Source organism: Callorhinchus milii, unplaced genomic scaffold (assembly GCF_018977255.1).
Source record: "Callorhinchus milii isolate IMCB2004 unplaced genomic scaffold, IMCB_Cmil_1.0 Scaffold134, whole genome shotgun sequence".
NCBI lineage: Eukaryota > Metazoa > Chordata > Chondrichthyes > Chimaeriformes > Callorhinchidae > Callorhinchus > Callorhinchus milii.
Window position 1 is genome coordinate 90,503 of NW_024704875.1, and position 16,463 is coordinate 106,965.

The 16,463-nt window shown below is 47.9% G+C and overlaps 1 long non-coding RNA gene across 1 annotated transcript; it reads left to right on the plus strand.

Moving 5' to 3' along the window:
* Positions 1-6,200: 6,200 nt before the first annotated feature.
* LOC103173481 lies at positions 6,201-15,245 on the plus strand. The gene is made up of 3 exons (XR_006085981.1): positions 6,201-6,243; positions 13,686-13,718; positions 15,068-15,245. It is a non-coding gene; the product is annotated as an uncharacterized LOC103173481 (long non-coding RNA).
* Positions 15,246-16,463: the final 1,218 nt, after the last annotated feature.

Sequence of the window (16,463 nt, forward strand, 5' to 3'; positions counted from 1 at the left end):
GGGCTGCAGGTCAGTGATGTTGCAGTGGGCAATGCCGTGGAGGGCCTTGAAAGTGACGTGGATTTTGGATGCTATCCCCTGAGGGATGGAGCCAGTGGGGCCGAGTTCCCAATCCTCAGATGCTCTAAGGTCCTCTATCAAATGCAAATGTTATTATTATTAATATTATTATCATTACTGACACAGAGCTTCTCACACTGAATGACTGTCTCAGTTTGAATCCCGGGCAGTGGGAATCGTTAGGAAGATTCCTTATCCACGTGCCTCTGTTTGCCTTCCAACAAGTTGGAACCAGTTTTTAACCGATGGGGTATTTTTCCCTTCATAAAAACAGGAAAATTAAATAAAAAATAACGGTCACTCAATGCACGACTGTTTGTCGGACAATCCTACGTGCAATTGGCTGTCATATTCCACCCACAAAATACACAGTCATTTCAAACCAAGGATTGTTATATTATTGCTGTACCTCAGTCCAAAGGCTGAGAAGTCAGCAATGCAAGTTTGTATTGCACTCTCGCTGGGCCCCACTCTATGCCCTCGCTCCGTCCTACCCCTGAGGTCTGCTGCCCCGGGCTCTGGAAAGCTAACACTGCTCTCCTGCTCACTGCTCCCTTCTACCAGTGATGGCACCTTCAGCTGTTACTCTGGACGCTGCTCGTCCTCTTTTCCCGGCCTCGAAAGACGTTTCTCTCCGACTCTGCACTTGGTCAACACCCTGAGCCCGTTTACACTTTATAACGGTTACACGGCTCCCGAACTCTTAACGCCATTTCCTAAAATTAACAGAAATAAGTCGGTCAGTGAACCCACGACTGTTTGTGGGACGTTGCTGTTCTCAACCGCTGCCGTGTTTGGCACAATATACAGTCAATTCACTTCGACGTACATTCTGCAATCAACAGCAACAACAAAATGGCGTCTGTAAAGCAGATTTCCTGTCGGGAGGACGTCACAAGGCGCTGAACGAACAGGGATCAGAACCCGAGGGTCGGGGGCAGAGTTGGGGTGAGGGGGGCGCGGAGGGTGTATGATGAGCTGCTGATGACATGGGCATCAAAAAGGTCTTGAATCGTACCTTATTTGAGGAATGAGACGCAGCAAAGCAAACAGATTGTGGAATGGAGATTCAAATAGTGGGGGCAAAAAGGCTGAAAGCTCAGCCGCCGAGGGTTGGGCGAGTCGGGCTGGAGGCCAGGAACAGGCCGGACGGAGTTCGTTGAGTGGAGGGAATGGATGAGGTGGGGTGTGACCTGCTGGTCAGAGATGTAGGAGTGGGCAAGGCCGTGGAGGGCCTTGAAAGTGAGGACATGGATTTTGAATCCTATCCTCCGAGGGATGGGGGACAGTGGAGCGGGTGAGGGTGTGTGTGATGGGGTCACGGAGCCTGGTGCGGGAGAGGACAAAAGCTCCAGATTTCTGGATGATTTGTGTCTTGCGGAGGGAAGAGTTGGGGAGGCCGACATGGAGCGACTGCCCATAGTCGAGCCTCGAGGTGATGAATGCATGTTTGAGGGTTTTGGCAGCCTTAGGCTTGTGGCAGTGGCGGAGTCGGCCATGTTGCAGAGAAGGGGGAAGGCAGAGCGGGTCATCGAACGGATATGGTGGAGAAATGACAGTTGAGGGTCGAACAAAACACAGAGAGGACACACGGTTATAATGGTCAGTTTCACAAATAAGTTGCACAAACCTGACGGCATTTAAGAATTTGAAAACACAACGTTTCGCCCACAAAACACGCAGTCACTACACTTGACAGTGCATCCTGTGAAACGCTTTGAAACGTCGTGAATATTTGCTGAGCTGCTCTATCAAACGCAAGGATTATTATGATTAATATTATTATTATTATTATCAATAACACAAAGCTTTTCACACTGAATGACCATCTCAAACTCTTCACAACTTGTACTGTGAGACAGACCCCGTCCTGGACTATGAAAGTCCCAAAACACTTCACCTGTCAACGGGAATCCCCGAATTGGGAGGCAAACAACAACGACTTCAGATTACACTTCAATACGGTCTTTCACATCGAGAGGAAGTACCAAAGCGATGGATTTTAAGGCTTTGTACCCATGTTGGGGGTTGGAAAGATGGAAAGAAGAGCGGGTTAGAAGGTTGGGGGGTTTGGGAGGGAGACTGAAGCATGGACCAAGGGGAATGTGTGGAGGAAGCAAGCGAGAGGGCGAGGTTGGGGGTTAGAAGGTACGGGATTGGGAGGGAGACTGAACGCACAGTGAAAGAGGGAGATCTGGAGATGGGCCTTGAAGATAGCAACCGAGGGGGCGAGGTGGAGGGAGTCTGGGATGGATTTCTAAAGTGGGGCCAGAAATGGCAGTAACCCACGAGCAAGGCAATACCCCACCAGCAAGGCAATACCCCACCAGCAAGGCAATACCCCACCAGCAAGGCAATACCCCACCAGCAAGGCAATACCCCACCAGCAAGGCAATACCCCACCAGCAAGGCAATACCCCACCAGCAAGGCAATACCCCACGAGCAAGGCAATACCCCACCAGCAAGGCAATACCCCACCAGCAAGGCAATACCCCACCAGCAAGGCAATACCCCACCAGCAAGGCAATACCCCACCAGCAAGGCAATACCCCACGAGCAAGGCAATACCCCACCAGCAAGGCAATACCCCACGAGCAGTCGTGAAATGAGTAACAATATTATTATTATATCAGTAGGCAGGTCGGGAATTATTGAGTAGGCCATCGCCAGCCGAGCCGGGGAAGTAGGATCAATGGTTGATAGTAATATTAATCACAATAATAATAATAATCCTTGCATTCGACGTCGCATCTGATCACGTCTTCGAGACGTTTTACTGTGTGTTTGTGGGCGAAACGTTCTGTTGTTAAATTCTTAAATGCACTCCGGTTTGAAACCGTCTTCGTGGCACTAACCCTTCTAATCGCTTGTGATCTCGGCGGAGCTGAGGCGTTCGCTGCACTGCACTGCGCTTCGGTTGGCTCTGAGCTCTCTAAAGGGCCTGTGGTGAGAGCTGTGTCTTTGGCCCCTTTCAACTGATAGGTTTCAGCTTCACACCGAGATGAAAGGCCATTTTCTTCTGCTGTCGAGATCAACACGTGACCTTCCGATCCAGGTGTTGGCAACCACACGTTAGAGCAAACGTCTGAGAGAAACATACAGAGATGCTGTGATCTCCACAGAGTTACAAGGCGTTGTCAGTCCGGCTCAATGGGTAAAGCTCCTGACTTTGAGTCAATCGTTTGTTGGGTCAAGTCTCAAGTCAGGATTTGGAGCTCATATAGTCCAACGAGACATTCCAATGCTTACGCGAGGAGTTTGCTGCATTTGGAGGTACTTTACTTTGGAAGAGACGTTAAAGTAAGGCCCTGTTTTCCTGTTAAAGTGGACGCTAATGATCCCACTATTAGGAAAAGGGAGGGGAGGTTCTCGCGGAGTCCTGGCCAACAATCCTCCATAAAAATGGCCATTCATTTCACGGCTCTCTGGGATGTTGCTGTGTGCAACTTGGCTGTTGTGTTCCCGATTAAGTGGAGTCCCGCAGCTCAGTGATTTGAGCACTCGCCTTGCAAGCGAGAGGACCCGGGTTCGATTCCCGGTCGGGGCAAAATGTTGGGCAAGTTTCCTTACTCAATGCACCTCTGTTTACTCAGCAATAAGCACAAACCCGGTTGTTAGTCAATTCATAAATAGGTTTTCTGGGGGTTATAGTCCTTTGTTATAAAATAATGATTTGATCACCGCTGTGCACAATTGGTTGCCCAGTTTCGCCCACAATCTATGGAGGCAATTTACTTTACAGTGTATTCTGTGATGTACGATCAGACGTCTCGAAAATGCGATGAGTCGCTATATCAAATGCAAGGATTATTATTATTTATTGTAGAATAATATACACTATGCCACCTCACTTTACAGTGTAACATATGAACCACTTCGGGACATCCTCCCAACATGAAAGGCGCGATCCCAAATGCAAGAATTATTATTATTTTATAATGTGTACTCTACATAAAAAAAGAAGAGTGAAGGCGATAGACGATCAAATCTGCAGCAGATTTCAGAAAGCTGCAAAACAAAAAGAGTAGTGATATTGGGGGACATCAATTATCCTAACAGAGTCCGGTAAAAAATAATGTACAGGAGAGTGAATGAGGAGAGGCAATATACGTTAGATAGTAGAATCTTAAAGGGGGTGAAGGGTCAGAGGGACCTGGTGGTTCATATCAGTAAATGTTTGGTGGTGGCAGGACAGGGGGATAGAGCTGATAATATGCTTTATAAAGGAGGGCATAGAATACAAAATTCAGCAATTTATCATGAAACGTTATAAAGCACTGGTTAGGCCTCAGCGAGTGTTGTGTTCATTTCTGGGCACTACACGTTAGGAAGGGCGTCACGGCATTAGAGAGGGCGCAAAGTCGATTAACCAGGACGGTATCGGGAATGAGGGACTTCAGTCATCAGGAGAGTCCGGGGAAGCTGGGACTGTTCTGCTTGGAGCAGAGAAGGTTAAGAGGACATCTAATAGACGTTATTAAAATTGTGAGGGGATCGGCCGGGGTGAACAAGGAGAAACTATTCCCACGGGCGGGTGGGTCAGAAACCCGAGGACACCGATTTACAATAGCTGTTAAAGAAACAGAGGATCGGTGAGTGAGATTATTTTACACAGATGGTCGTTCGGATCTGGAATGCGTTGTCTGAAATGTTGGTGGAAGTCGATTTGATAACAGCTTTTAAGAAACAAGAAGATTTTCTTTGGGGAACACGTTTACAGGGCTGTGGGGAGAGAGCAGAGGAGTGGCATTAAATTGGAAGCTCTTTTCAAAGAGCCGGCACAGACACGATGGGCCGAGTGGCCTCCTTCTGTGCTGTATAATTCCATGATTCGATGTGGGTAAGTATTAGCAGAGCATTTTATTCAGCGAATCTTCCCCCAGTGCCTTCAGAAGATCACTGGAGAGGAGCTGATGAAATCGGCCCATGACCTGCTTTATCCCATTTCTCGCCGCTCTCCCCTATCGCCGTCTGATTGCAGATTTACAACGTTACAGCATAAAAAAAACACTCTGAGAAAGTTTGTGCTGGTGCTTTTCAGCACATGAGTCTAATCGCCCTCTCACACAATTCTGTAATGGGTTCCATTAATCCAATACCACTTTTAAATGAATCCACGTCCTCTCTCCATCAGTTCCAATGTGAAATTCCCTATTCCTACCAACGTCTGATTTCTCAACCCCCTTTAAGTTTATTTCTGAGCCTCTCAATACATTGCCGCTCTGTTCAAGAGATATGGCTTCGGTTGTGGGGTTTCCTTGTTGCCTAATTTGCTTTTTCAGATCATGTTATTTAAAGCTTTCTGTTAAATTCCTTCAGTGCTCAATGGTGCTTTTAAGCTTAAAATATTACAGGCGCGGAATGGGGAGTTGACCAACGTTTATCGGAGGTGGGTTTTTCTGGGGGTTTTGAAGTGAAAGGAAAGGGATTTGGGGAGAATTCTGGGGGACGGGGAGTTGAGATGGTCAATGGTTGAAGCCGAGGCCGGTGTTGCGGGGATGGAGTAGGTGGGAAATCTCTGTGGCCAACAATCCACCAAATACAATTGGTCATTTCTTTCCTGACTGTGGCACATTGCTGTGCAAAGTGGTCACTGCATTCTCCCACAAAATACACAGTCACTCCATTTCACAGCGAATCATGGAGCGATTTGAGACGCTCCCGCAAGGTGAGAGGCACTGCACCAAATGAGAGGATTATTATGATATATTATTATAATGAGCAGCAGTTGAGAGGCGATACTGACAGGAGTTTCAGTGCTGTCCACACCTACGCCATATTGCACCGAGTCCTCACTTCCAGAACACATGCGTCAGTTTTATACGGCCGTCTCGTTCACGATACATTTCCATTTAAGGCAACATTCAGATACTTGGTTTTCATAGACGAGATGAAAGAACCTACAAGTCATTTTGGCTATAAATGGTAATCTCACATTTCATTGGCTGATTCCATCGGACTGAACGGCGGATCTGATACATGTGCCAAACCTCTGGGGAACTGGAGTGAAAGGGGTGGTTTCTGAGTGACTTGTTGTGAATTCTGGCCTCTGGTCGGATCGGGGATATTACACAGTGTTGGAGTGCAGTCAGCGCTGGGTCAGGGCAACACGTGGCCACAGACGAGACTTGGGACAATGCTGTGGCCACTAATCGTTGGCTTTCTGCTCCAGAATTGGAAATGTAAGTTCACATTTACTGCCACTTTTGTTCTTTACCAATACCATGGGCTCTGGACAACACGTAGCTGATTAATCAGGTCTAATGCTTATCACTGGGACCACTCTGGTCGCTCGACAAGCAAATTCTCTTCATTATTCGGGTGAAATTTACCCAATTTACATTCACATCAAATCTGTTGTAGAACCTCAGCAACATAGACATTTACAGGACAGAAGTGACCATTTGGCTCACTGTGTCCACGCCAATTCTATCCAAGAGCAATCCTGTCAGTCCCGTTTGCCGGCCTTTCCCGTTATCCCTTGAATTTACTCCTTTTTAGATCTCTTCATAAGAAACCTATAATAATAATAATAATCCTTGCATTTGATATAGCGCTTTTCACATCTTCTACACATCGCAAAGTGCTTCACAGAATATGCTGTATTGTGGATTGACTGTATATTTCTATATTTGTGGGCGAAACGCGGCAGCCAATTGCGCACAGCAGTGTCCCACAAACAGCCGTGGATTGAAAAACCTGGAACTTTAGAAATTCTGGAGGAATAAAAGACCGAGGTCCATATAGATCGCCATCCACCTTCCTGGTGGTCACATGCTCATATATCCCAAAATACTTATTTAATACTTTCCATGATGTTGTTCCCTAAAATCAACATTTCTTGCCTCAACGTCTCCCTTGGGAGCCTTTTCCATAGGTTTACCGTTCGCTCACTGAAATAGTGTTTCCATTAATTCTTTCCGAATTGACCCCCTTCAACCGAAGGCTGTGTTGTCTGGTCTCACTATCCTGGACCAGTTGCAACAGCTTGTCATGGTCTACATTGTGTAGACCCTTTAGCATCTTAAAGCCAACAATCCCATCGCCTCTCAATCTACTCTTTTCCTCTGTGAAGAAACCAAAGTTACTGAGTGGCTCCTCATGGTCCAGTCCCTCCATTCCCTCAGTGACTCTGGTCGCCCTCCTCTGTATCGTCTCCATTTCTCCCATTTCGTTCTTGAACAGCGGTGACCAGAGCTGCGCACAGGACTCCACTTTGTTCCTTATTGAGAGCCAATATGGATTCAGTCAAAACTGGCATTACCGACAGGACATTTCACACCCTAACCACTCTGTGCATGAATAACTTTCTCCTGATCTCCCCGGGTGTTTGTTTGCCAATTATCTTAAACCATTGCCCACTGGTCACTGAATCACTGACCATTTGCCAGTCAGTAGGAGGCCACTCAGCCCATTGCCCAGGACCCAGGAGAGCTGTAGGTCATTGGTTAAAGTACAAGAGGACTTGGGTTTGATTCCTGTCGGGGAAATGTTGGGCAAGTTTCCTTACTCCTCACGCCTCTGCTTACCTGGCGATAAGGCGGAATACGGTCTTTAGTCGATTGGTCGGTCGCTTTTTCGGGGATAATAAATTCTTTTAAAAAAGAACAATAATAATTTGATCACTCAATCCAGGACTGTGTGTGGGACACTGCTGTGTGCAATTGGCTGAGGCGTCTTTCCCACTAAGAAACAGTCAATTCGCTTTACGGTATATTCTGTGAAGCGCTTTGAGACGTCCAGAAGATATGAAAAGCGCTGTAAGAAATGCAAGGATTATTGTTGTGTCAGTGACAACTCCCTCGGAGTCGGGAGGGGAGAAATGTTGGGCAAATTTGCTCACTCCACACACACCCACGTCTCTGTTTACCAAGAAGTCGGTAAAAACCTATTTAGGCAAATCACCTCCATTGATACATCGAATATAATAATCAACTCCTCACCCTTTATATCTGAAATATCATCAACTAATCACCAGTGATATCTAAATTTTAATCTTAAATCATTGATAGGTATAATCATCAACTCATCGCAATTGATGTAATAATAATCCTTGGATTTGATAATAATAATCCTTACATTTGATAATAATAATCCTTACATTTGATAATAATAATCCTTGGATTTGTTGTAGCGCTTTTCACATCTTATCGACGTCTCAAAGCGCTTCACAGAATAGACTGTAAAGTGAATTGACTGTATATTTGTGGGCGAACGCGGCAGCCAATTGCGCACAGCAATGTCCCACAAACAGTCGTGGGTTGAAAATGACCAATTTATTATTGTTTGTCTTGGAGGGATTATTATTAGGGCTGTGTGTGGAGTAAGGAAACTTGCCCGCGGTTTCCCTCGGCCGGGAATTGAACCCGGGTGTCTCGCTTGCGAGGCGAGTGCTCTAACCCCTGAGCTACAGGAATCCTTGTTCCATTTATACTTCATGGAAGTCCCTCCTGCGTCTGAGCACTACTCTCAGGCGCTTCACAAACCTCAGTATTCTCATGAAAACAGCTCCAGTTTCTCTCGTCTCTTCATCACCAGTGAAACGGAGATGAGATTTCTCTGCAAAGTATTTTCATTCCTTTCAGTTTACAATTACTGTATTTTTAAAATGTTCCATTCGTCAATGAGAGAATGATGTCGCGTATATTTATAAAATGTGTTTATCGAATGCTGGATTTAGTTAATTACACACGATCCCACATTTCAAATTCATTTAATTTACAATGCAAAAGATTTAATTAACCTCTAACGTCGAAGGAGTGACACTTAAACTTTACTCTTATTAATTTATTTGATGGGGGAAATTTGCAAAATTCCTTAACAGATTTGACGTGATATTCGTGGCATTTTCTACCCCGAACAATTTTCACATTACATTTGTAATGCATTATCACAAATTGTCTTTGCAGATATTTCCCCAATTGGGGCCATCAATCAGTTTATTGCTGACCGATGGCCCAATTTAGGGCAGAGTGAGGATTCTCACTGTTTACACATCATATTTCACATGAACACCGACCGGGAACCCACTGACACTTATAACTTAGGTATAACTTAAAGCGGTTATAATAAACCCCACTGAAATATTCACCGTATAATCAACAAACGGCCAGTCACATATTAGCAAATTAATCGTTCCCAGTTTTAAACAGTAACTGTACAAGAACCAAAATTCATTTGGAAGATGTTTTTAAACTAAAGCGTCTTGGAATAAAGGCCACAGTGTAAGTTTAGGTTTATCCGTGTTTGTGTTATCCGGTTCCTCGGGTTCGCTGTGAGGGCCACAATCAAAGACTGTGAACACGTTCATGTAAAAACCCATTTAAACAATAAAATGAATTGTGACATTTATATCAGTGAATCCCAGACCGATCCATTCGGCCCATCGAGCCGGGGCTGGTATTGCTCTGTCCATGGGGAACCTCGTCCTTTCCCACTGTTCCTCTCACTCTCCGTCCCTGCAATATTCCTACTCTTCAGTGAAAAGAACTGCAATGGAAACGTTCTCCTGATCTCCCCAGAGGTGTGTTTGCCAGTTATCTTCAATCAGTGCCCCCGGTCACGGAATCACTGTCCATTTGACGGTCAGTAGGAGGCCGGTCGGCCCATTGGGTGTGTGTCAGTGCTCTCGAAGCCGCGTAGGTCGAAATCTTGGGCAAGTTTCCTTACTCTACACACCACTGTTTACCGAGCAGTCAGTGGGAACCCCAAACACTGACCCTCCAGCACCGTGGGACGTCCTCCCGACGTGAAAGGTGCTCCACAAATGTAATTGTGTTGGGTTGTGGTTGTTGTCGGGCGATTGGCTTCCCGGGGCAGTAACGTCTCAAAAAATAAACCGATCAATAAACAGTGTCGCCGCGCAATCCACGATGTTTTGTGAGACACCACTACGTGCAATTCGCTGCCGCATTTTGCCCACAAAATATACAGTCAATTCACTTCACAGTATATCCTGTGAAGCGCTACGAGATCCTCAAACACGTGATAATCAGTATATCAAAGGCAATGATCATTATTATTATTTGCCTCAACTCATCGGCCTTCCCTCCCACAGTCCTTCCGATGTTTTAACGTATTTATTTCATGTCGTTGTCAGAGTGTTTGTGGATTGTTTTACAGCCACTGCTTTTGCTGACACTCTGTGCACTGGTGACACGGAATGTAAAATGATCTCTGACGTTGTGTTTCGGTGCTGCTCCAGAAACGGATTCACCGTCAGCGGAAACGCTGTTTGTATTCGAGGGGGAAACTGTCAAATATTCATACCAACACACATACACAAATACATACACACACGTACATCCACACACACACACATACACAAACAAAAACACACACACGTGTACACACACACACACATACGTGCACACAAATCCTTTCATAATTCCCCTTTCCAGACAGTTCCCCAATTCCCCGTTTGAAGTTGAATCGATGCGTTTCATTACAAGTTCTCAAAGAGGACGAACACTGCGGAGAAGGAGAGTGAGAGGAACAGTGGGATAAGGCTGTGCTCCTCATGTCCAGAGGAATACAGCCGCGGCCGATGGCCGAACGGATCACTCTGGGATTCACTGATAGAAATGTCACACTTGTTTTAAGGGTTTACAGGTTTTTTTACATCAATGCTTTCTCCCTCTTTGATCCGAGTCCCAATAGAAAGCGGAGTGAACTGGTAAAGCAAACACAGAAATAGAATTAAACTGAAACTGCGGCCTTTATTCCAATCACTGTATTTTATATCCATCTTCCGAATTAAAACGGCAGTTTTTCCTCAATTCAGGAAACGATTTGCTACAGTCCATTTACAGACCATAACCGACACAGACTTTACACTTTACACTTTACAGTACATCATATGAAGCACTTTGAGGCATCTCAGCCATGTGATAAGGCACTGTGTGAACTGTAAGGGTTATTGTTATTATTATTGTTAAACGGCTATGAATTGCTGATTATGACCAGAAATTATTTTACTTTTACATTTTAGATATAAATGGCAATAAGTTGATGATGATTTAGAGATAAACGACGATTAGTTGATGATATTTTAGATATAAACGGTGATTAATTGATGATATTTTAGATATAAACGGCGATTAGTTGATGATAATTTAGAGATAAACGGCGATTAGTTGATGATATTTGAGATATAAAGGGTGAGGAGTTGTTTATTATATGAACGGCTTTTGGGCAAATGTGTCTGTGGTTTCCCCATTTCAGACGTCACTGGGGCTCAGTCTGACTGTAACTGCTCACGGCTTCACTGTGTGTGTGTGACTGTCTGTATTCCTGTATCTGTGTGTGTGTGTGGGGGTGGGGGGGTTGTGTGTGTGTGGGGGGGTGTGTGTGTGTGGGGGGGTTGTGTGTGTGTGGGGGGGTTGGTTTGTGTGTATGTGGGGGTGTGTGTGTGTGGGGGGGGGGTTGTGTGTGTGTGTATTGGGGGGGGTGTTTTGTGTTGTGTGGGGGGTTGTGTGGTGTGGTGAGGGGTGTTGTTGTGTATGTGTGTGTGGGGGGGTTGTGTGTGTGTATGGGGGGGGGTTGTGTGTGTGTGAGGGGTGGGGGTTGTATGTATGTGTATGTATGGGGGTGGGGGTTGTATGTGTGTGGGGGGGGGGGTGGGGGGGTGTGTGTGTGTGTTGTTTGTGTGTGTGTGTGAGAGACTAAGCGTGTTTGTGTGTGTGCTGGAGGCGTGTCTCACTGTGTGGGATGGTGTACGGTGTGTTAGTGACTGAGTGTTCGTGTGTATTTACGTGTGTTTATATGTTTGCGTGTGAGAGACACAAAGCTGGTTTGCGTGACTGCCTGTGTGTGTGTCTCACTGTGTGGGTGTGTGTCTGTGTGCGTGTTTGTGTGTATCTGTGTGTGTGTGACTGTGTTAGGGTTAGGGTTGAGTGTCTGTGTGTGTGTCTCACTGTGTGGGTGTGTGTCTGTGTGCGTGTTTGTGTGTATGTGTGTGTGTGTGTGACTGTGTTAGGGTTAGGGTTGAGTGTTTGTGTGTGTGTCTCACTGTGTGGGTGTGTGTCTGTGTGCGTGTTTGTGTGTATGTGTGTGTGTGTGACTGTGTTAGGGTTAGGGTTGAGTGGTTGTGTGTGTGTCTCACTGTGTGGGTGTGTGTCTGTGTGCGTGTTTGTGTGTATGTGTGTGTGTGACTGTGTTAGGGTTAGGGTTGAGTGGTTGTGTGTGTGTCTCACTGTGTGGGTGTGTGTCTGTGTGCGTGTCTGTGTATCTGTGTGTGTGTGTGACTGTGTTAGGGTTAGGGTTGAGTGGTTGTGTGTGTGTCTCACTGTGTGGGTGTGTGTCTGTGTGCGTGTTTGTGTGTATCTGTGTGTGTGACTGTGTTAGGGTTAGGGTTGAGTGGTTGCGTGTGGTTGAGCACACGCGTGTGTGTGTGTGTCCGTCTCCGCTCACAACACGTCTCTGCATAACATTCCTAAATAGTCTGTCATTCGGGTCAGACCTTGAACCGAGATCTCAATGGTTCGGTGGATGTTAAAGATCCACAAAGTTATTGGCAAAGAGAAGAGAGTTTCTCTGTGTCCGACCCTCAATCTCCAGATTCATTGCTCATCACAGTTTAGCCTTTCCTTCAGCCGCACACACCCCGGTCTCCCCGTCACCCCCACACCCCTCTCTACCCCTCCTCCCCACCCACAGCCGTCTCCCCGTCACCCCCACACCCTCTCTACCCTCCTCCCACCCACAGCCGTCTCCCCGTCACCCCCACACCCCTCTCTACCCCTCCTCCCCACCCACAGCCGTCTCCCGTCACCCCCACACCCCTCTCTACCCCTCCTCCCCACCCACAGCCGTCTCCCCGTCACCCCCACACCCCTCTCTACCCCTCCTCCCACCCACAGCCGTCTCCCCGTCACCCCCACACCCCTCTCTACCCCTCCTCCCACAAACACACTCTCCCCTTCCTCCCCCACACTCTCCCCTTCCTCCCCCCACACACTCTCCCCTTCCTCCCACACACTCTCTCCTCCCCACACACTCTCCCCTTCCTCCCCACACACACTCTCCCCTTCCTCCCCACACACACTCTCCCCTTCCTCCCCACACACTCTCCCTTCCTCCCCACACACTCTCTCCCCTTCCTCCCCACACACTCTCCCCTTCCTCCCCACACACTCTCTCCCCTTCCTCCCCACACACTCTCTTCCCTTCCTCCCGACACACTCTCTCCCTTCCTCCCCACACACTCTCTTCCTTCCTCCCCACACACTCTCCCCTTCCTCCCACACTCTCTCCCCTTCCTCCCCCACACACTCTCTCCCTTCCTCCCACACACTCTCTCCCCTTCCTCCCACACACTCTCTCCCTTCCTCCCCACACACACTCTCCCCTTCCTCCCCACACACTCTCCCCTTCTCCCACACACTTCTCCCTTCCTCCCCACACGCACTCTCCCCTTCCTCCCCACATCTCTCCCCTTCCTCCACACTCTCTCCCCTTCCTCCCCACACTCTCTCCCCTTCCTCCCCACACTCTCTCCCCTTCCTCCCCACACTCTCTCCCCTTCCTCCCCACACACTCTCCCCTTCCTCCCCACACACACTCTCCCCTTCAGACTTGGATATTTCTGAGACTCTGTTTATTGACCCCTTGTTTTCTGGTTTAGGTGGTTATGTGGACTGTGGGGCTCCCGCGGGAGGTGAGTCACTCTCTATTTGCATCCGTTGTATGATTCCTTCACCGTCTTACAACAACAACAACAACAACTTGCACTCTCAGACGCTATCCTGTGTGGAGGGCACTATATGAGAGCGCTTAACAGTGGTGGAGCTCGACTCCGAGTTGGGGGAAGGGGGAGGAGGCCGTCAGTCCGATCGAAGGGGATAGTTTTCAGGCGGTACTTGAAAGAGAGGAGAGAGGGGGCAAAGCGGAGGGTTTGAGGGAGAGTATTCCAGAGTTTGGGGGCGTAGTGGCTGAAAGCACGACCGCTGATGGCGGGGCGGAGGGTTGCGAGGTACAAGCAGGAGCCGGTGCCAGTTGAGCGGAGGCGCGGGTGACGGATTGGGGAGTAAGGAGCTCGGAGACGTAGGGAGGGGCCGGGGAGTGAATGGATTTGAACACGAGTGTGAGGACCTCGAAGTCAATCGATTTGGTAATTGGCCAACGGAGCCCGGCCAGAACTGGTGAGATGTTGGTGTGGAGTTTGGTCCGGGTCAGTGTACAGGCGGCAGAGTTTTCAATGAGCTGGACCTTGTGAATGGTGTAGTGGGGAGACCGGCGAGGAGAGCGTTGGGTTAATCCAAACAGGAGGTGACCGACGCATACGCGATGGCTTTGGCTGCATTTGGGGTAAAGTGCGATGGGTTGCGGGCAATTTGGTGGAGGCGGAAGAAAGCATTCCTGGAGAGAGACCGGATGTGGGGAGGAAGGACAGCTGGGGGTTGAATCGGATGCCAAGATTGCACACTGGGCTCCGTGGAGTCCAATACCTGTGGTTGGATCACTGGCCTCACAAGCGCGAGCGATACGCTCCCTCCTCTCAGCGGAAACGGCCGACTTCAGGTCCTCGCACCTCCCGCTCCACCATTGGTGGTTGGGCATTGAACATCTCTGCCCCCACATTCTGGAACTGTATCACGCAATCCCCCCACTTCATCCCCTCTCTTGCCTCCTTCAAGAACTATCTAAATAACGTTCTCTTCGACCGAGCCTTCGGCCATCCTCCCGTCTCCACCCCTCTTGCACTGCCCCCGTCCTGACCCCAGCGCTCAAATCGAGTCCAAATTCTCTGACTTGGACATCTTTCTGAAGCGACTGCAAAACAAGTGTAAGTTGTTGTTATCGTGTGTGCATCGTGTCCCATTGACTGAAGGCCTGTGGATTGGCCTCAATCGGGAACTGAACCGAGTCCACCGCAGAGCGTTGGCTTTGATTCCCGTATTCCGTGGCCAGTCTCGTCACCCGGGAGCGGCTGATGGGGACGGTTCGCTTTGCTGCTGGAAGTTTGATGCACCGCAGTCTCTTACTGCGGTTTCTGATGTGTTACAGAGAGCGTGAAGTTGAGGCTGGTGAACGGAGGCAGCCGGTGTGCTGGGAGAGTGGAGGTTCACTTCCGAGGAATATGGGGCGCAGTGGGAAATCCGTCATGGGATCTGCCGGATGCTGCGGTTGTTTGCCGGGAGTTGGGCTGTGGAGCTGCCGTGTCAGCACCAGGAAACGCATTGTTTGGGGAAGGATCGGGACCACATATAACGGCCTATATTAACTGCAGAGGGATGGAGACTGCTCTGAGTAACTGTTCCTCATATCCATGGAACCACCATAAAGGATACCCACACACTCGGGACGCTGGTGTCATCTGCACAGGTGAAAACCACGTCTCGTAATCTTTGAAAAATTGACCAACCAACAAACTCTGGTAACGGTACATCACAGAATGCATTGGTCTGTTATTATAAATTCAGAAGATCAAAACATTGGGTCCAGATAATAATAATAATAATAATAATTCTTGCATTTGATATAGCGCTTTTCACGTCGGGAGGACGTCCCAAAGCGCTTCACAGAACACACTGTAAAGTGAATTGACTGTATATTTGTGGGCGAACGCGGCGGCCAATTGCGCACAGCAATGTCCCACAAACAGTCGTAGATTGAAAATGACCAATTTATTATTGTTTTGGGTTTTGGAGGGATTATTATTTGGCTCTGTGTGGAGTAAGGAAACTTGGCCAAGGTTTTGCCCTCTGCCTGGACTTGAACTCAGGTCTCTCGCTTGCAAAGCGAGTGCTCTAACCACTGAGCTACAGGACTAGATCTAGAAAGACATTTGCCCATACAGTCTCCACCCTCCAGAACCTCACCCCAATCACTGCTGCTTTTTAAATCAGTCTCTGGCAAACTGTTCCAGTGATTACCGTTTGGTAAAGAATCATCTCCGAGTATCTGTCCTGAAATTGCCCTTTACGACTCTCACTGTATGTCTTCTTGTACTCGATAAAAATAATTAAAACACCAACAACAAACAAACAATACACTGCCACATATGTTGGGAGGAGCTCTCAAGGTGTTGCACAGTGAATGGTTTAATGGTTTGCACGTAACTGGGGATTGTATTTGATAGGGAGTGGATACAAGAGTTTCTCCCCCAAAATACAGTCAATCCACTTCACCATATATTTTACGAAGCGCTTAGAGACATCTCCAGGACACGATCAATCCCAACAACACAAGTTTCAAATTAAGGAGAGATGACTGAAAATGATTGGCATTGGTTGTGTGTTGCAGACATGACAGGTGATAAAAAGCCCAGACTGGTGAACGGATTCAGCCGGTGTTCGGGGAGAGTGGAGCTGCACTCTGGTGGTCAATGGCACACGGTGTGCGGAGCCGCCTGGAACATGGACACGGCTGGAATTATCTGCAAAGAGTTGGGCTGTGGATT